Source organism: Grammomys surdaster, unplaced genomic scaffold (genome assembly GCF_004785775.1).
Source record: "Grammomys surdaster isolate TR1022 unplaced genomic scaffold, NIH_TR_1.0 126113, whole genome shotgun sequence".
NCBI classification, from domain to species: Eukaryota; Metazoa; Chordata; class Mammalia; order Rodentia; family Muridae; genus Grammomys; species Grammomys surdaster.
The window spans coordinates 7,208,227-7,213,549 of record NW_021620921.1 but is presented as its reverse complement, the minus strand read 5'-3'; positions in this window follow the sequence as shown (position 1 = coordinate 7,213,549).

The window sequence follows — 5,323 nt, the reverse complement described above, 5'->3', positions numbered from 1 at the left end:
CATTCATTTCTTATGGCATACACACAACTACACTTTCATACATACACATATACACATACACGTATAATAATGAGAAATAAAAATGTAAAATCTGTAGGTTAGTCTTATTAACTTTTCTTAACTTATCTTTCTTAGATAATATGAATATTTTAATAAACATGTATAAATCTAATAAAGTATTTCTTTCCAAAGAATACTTCAATACAATTTATGGCAGTATTCCATAGTCATGAGCAAATACATGTTGCTAATTTTTATCCAGTGCTAGTATTTATGTAATTGTTGAATGTTCTAACAACTTTTTTTTTAAAGCAGACTTTTGGGATATAATGTATAAATTCTTATCTGTAATTAGCTTATTCTTTGTAGTGGTAATATTTTAAAATGGCAGAACTCAATCTGTCTTGTGTGACGGATCTGCCATGTTTCCAACTAGCCTAGGCCAGAGGCCTTGAGTAGCAGCAGCTTGTAGCTGCTTGGTTCAGGGGGCCGGCTCAGGTGGCCAGAGACACCGGCCCTGCCACCCACGAGACTCCAGTACGGGAGATGGCTCTGCCAATCTTCCACACTGTCTCCACAAGGCTGGGCTTACCCCAGAGTATCCTGCCATCCACATGGTTCCCGATAGAAATGAGACTCTAATGTTTAATATTATCCAAAGGCTTTATATATTTGGTAATGCTCAAATATCAAGATGCCCACACAATTGGAAATGTTAACCAATTAACTAACCTAGATATAAGTCGTTACCCAGGACTGCTCTCAATACATGCATGGTCATTCATGGCTCCTACATCTCTCCTTCCTCGATTCTCCTCTTCCTCTCCTTTCCTTACTCCTTCCACCTTAGCTCCTCCCAAATTTGTGGGAAAATAAAGCCACCCTGGTTCCCTGAGGCTTTCCTTGTGGCTGGTCTCACAGACAGGAGAAAGGTCTAAGGTTCCAGAGGCTGGAGGCTTTGGCGATGACAGGCCCCAATGACACGAGAAAGTCCTTGGTTTCAAAAGAGTTTATTTTCATGGCGGATCGTAGATGGATCTGGATGTATCCCCCCCCCCCCCAACTCAGGGCAGACCTGAGTTAAATAGGGAGGGAGAAAGAGAATGGGTCTGGGGAAGAATGTTTAATTGGCTCTGCTCTCTGGCCTTCATTAGTATGTAAATCTCTCTAGGGCCTGAAGCCTGTAGCCACACCCTCTACCTGTGCACTTTGGGAGGGGCTGTAATGGCCTACATGACTGAACAATGTAGGTCCATGGAGACTAGACTGCGTGTCAGGACCCTGGGTTCTGGGGACATAGCCTGCCGTTTCTCCCTTGGTAGTCTCGGAGTTTCAGGCCCATGCTCAGCCAAGAAACAATATACCCTTACACAGTCCCACACAAATTGTGGGGAAAATTTCTTTCTACAATTCTTTACCTTGCATCAGTATATGTCACTGTCGTGTCCCTGCTTCTTCACCAAAGTCACATTTGTTCTAGGAAAAAAAAGTGTGGTAGAAATAACTAGACATAAGTACGTACAACCTGGTTTGAATGGTGTGCTCACAATGAAAGAGGAATGTAACCTCTCTGGGTCATGGTCTTCTTTTCAGCAAAATGGAAATAGCAGGTCCTTCTTTGTCTCATATGATGTTATGAAAATGAAATCTGAGATTACTTGAAAAATGCTTCTTAACCTGAAAAACAGCCTGCAGATGAATCTGTGCCTTTTTTCAAGTTTCCAATTTTGTGTGTTGATTGAATATCGGTTATATTTTTTTACTTTCTTGGATTATTTTTTGTAGTCATCTAGTAGTTTTTTTTAAATGGCTGTCAGCAGTTAGGAGGGCAGTCTGTTGCCTAGCAACAGTGTCTCCTGTATGCCCTCTACAGCTATATAGCTTTTGGACACAGGTATGCACTCCGCCTATGCTTCCCATTCTCTAAATAAACCTGTGTGATCTTTACACCTAATCACATGACGGACTATTTGGTGACCATTACTGAGGATCATTGCTAAGCTAAGGAATCTAACAATTCTTTGCAAAAATTGGATTTTACTTGCTTACTGAGTTTCATTCTTTTTCTAACTGATACTTTTATCATTTATAATAACCTTCATTGAATTTCACAATCATTGTGAAACACACATTGTATGTTTTCTATATTATTGATAAGAGTTCTTTTATTCTGGCAAGGTGACTAATGCTTTGGGATTTTTTTCTTGCTCTTTTCCAGATTCTCTAAGAAAAACCACAGTATCCGTTTGCAGAACCTATCATAATATCAGTTGTGAAAGCACAGAATTTTTATGAGAGCCAGCAAATAATTACCATTCACAGTAGACCTCTCAACAGGCTGATTCACCTACCATGTTGTTATTGGTTGTTACTAATGAAAATATTTTCAGAATGGCCTTGGGGTTGACTAAATGTCATATTGAACAGTTCTGTTTGCATATATTATGTTAAGTCCTCTCAGATTTGCAAGAGAAATAGTCAAAATTGTAGTTCTTAGACTCTACTGCGGAAATCACTGAAGGTGTTCAGGCATCTTATGTAATCAGATGTGTCTTGCTAAGCAGCCAGAGAGTAGTTCTGACAGTTTATGTTATATTTAATTTGTTGGTGACTATGTTGATTGCTACAGAACTGCTTGCTGCTTTGGGATCTTTTCTCCATGCCCCTCAAATCTATGCACCAATCATAATCCCTTTTGTGGAGTGTGATGTAATTCTAGAGATAGAGGACGCCTTTTGTTTTGGCATTTACACTTTAGCATCTTATCCTGTGGCATTTACAAAATGGAGGGCTCTTAGAGGCCTAAAATCAAGAATGTTAGCTTTAGTTTTTAAGAGGAAAATCTAGTTAAGAACAAAATTGTCTATGTTTTTTTTAACCTTTTCACTTAAGCCCTTGTGACTTTTTAAAAGTGAGTTCTGGTTATGTATGCAGTCTTGATTTTCATAATGCACTTGACCATATGTGTACAAGTAATTTTTCCTACCACCTACTGTGACATTCCCTGGTATGGTTTCAAAAAACAAAGCTGTTAAAAGGAATATACATTGGGGTAAAGAAGAGAGGACTGAGAACGATGTTTCTTAGGATCCCTAAATATTTAATAATGGTTGTCATAAAGCAAAAACTTGGTGACATGTTACTTCCATAAGACATGCACATCTCTTTCAAGCCAATAATGACAGGCATGAGGTTTCACTAGAAATGTCAGTAGGAAACAATACACTGCTCTAATAATATCAAACAGATTTTTCTTATTTGGCAGATGAACCAAAGCTATAAAAAACTATTTATTCTTATATACTTTAAATTTGGTATGATCTCTTGTGATTAGGAAAATACAAACAAAACCAGTAGTGATTTTAAATCCCACAACATTGGAAAAAAGTTAAAACTCTAACAGTATCAAGTATTGATGAGGTTTTTGTAAAAAACAGCAGCAACAACAACTAGAGTTTCACACTCTTAGTGCAAAGATGATGCACACTACCATATTAGAGTTTATATATAAGAAATGTCCCACTATGGATAGATACATCAATGCTGGACATCTGCAAAACATCCTAGCATGTCTTCCTAAGCATCATGAGCAACATGGAAACAAACTCAATGCTCATCAACAGGGAAAAGGACAGGTAACCTGCAGTACAGTAATATAAAGAATAACCAAGAATTAGTAAGATTCTGCAGAAATAACAGGCTGTATAATCAGATATTTACTGGTACTAGAGGAAAGGGAGGGATGAGACAACCCACATAAAATGAAGATACTATGTTTAAAGAATAAAAGACCAAACTGAAAGTATGCTCAGAGAATAAGAGCCTGTCACAATTCACCAGGCAGACTTATTTAGATTAAAAAAGGAATCTAATATGCTTTTCATAAACCAAAACAATCATACCTAGAAATTAAAACAAAAACAAAGTTATAGATGTAATTATTAAAATGGAAAAGAGAATGGGAAAGATTATTCAGAATGAAGCAATGAGAGACGAATGCATGAAAAAAAATTCCAGTGTGATTATAGTATGCAGTGCTCACAGAAGATGGATCAGTCATATCCAAAAGGATTCCAACTGGTGACATGATGTCTTCTTTCTCCTATAACTTATAACACAAGTATTTAGGTTCAGAAAGACATGAATTTCTCAAGTAGGAATATTAAAGACACTTCTACACCTAGACAAACTATAGTAAAATCAATGCATACAGGAGACAAAACAGAATAGTTTAATACCCTCTAGAGAAAGAACACTGATTACCTTAAAGTTATTAACTAACTGTTAGTGTCTCAACATGTATAGAGGCAAAAAGACAATGATGCAAATATCTCTCATGTGCCGAGAGGATATTTAGCTCATAAGTAAGTTTCAGTAGTGACACTGAAATAAAAGCACTGACTGAAGTAAACAAATGAGTGTTTAATATCAACAGTCATAAAAGTAAGTTTCCCATTTTGGACAAATATTATTGACTTATAAACAAGATATTTAATTTTTGGAGTTAAAATCAAACTAGAATTGAAATGCTAAAAAAGCAAGTTGTGAGAATTTTGGGACTGATGAAAAACATTCTAAGAAGCTTACATTGTTTTTCCAAGAAAACAAAGCCACTGATTACTTTTGAAATTTATGCCGACTTAAATATATCTTTAAAACAAGTAGGATAATCTGAAGGAAAATAGAACAATGGAATGTAAAAAAGCGAATTCAATCCACATAAGGTAGGACAATCAGCTATGAATAAAGGAAATAATGAATCAAAGAGAAAGCACAAAATGAGACGCTAGAACGAATATGAATCCCATCTCATCTAACAAAGGTTATTCTTTGTCAAAAATCAATTAAAACTGTTTTGCACAAGAGGTTTTGCAGAGCTGAAACATTAGGACACAAAGGCAAAAGAGCACAAATGGACAGGGAAACCTGTCAGAAATATATCAACTAACACATCTTTTAAAACCAATTTTTATAAAATAGACTTGAAAGCACAATCCTAAAAGAAAAAAACAAAAAACAAAAAACAAAAAAAAAACCACTAAAGTTTTACAGGAAACATTCAATTCAACCAGGAAGTGTAGGTTTCAATTTACATGTACTCAATGATAGCTCTTTTAAATAAGGCACAATTATGCATCACTTGAAGGACAAGGGCTCTACCATTACATTTTAAAATCAAGAGTAGATTTTTAATTTAATATATTCTTATTAAGGTTTCCTATTCCCCAACTCCTTCCAGATCCTCCCCATTCCCACTTCCCACTTTCTTTCTTTCTTTCTCTTTCTTTCTTTCTTTCTTTCTTTCTTTCTTTCTTTCTTTCTT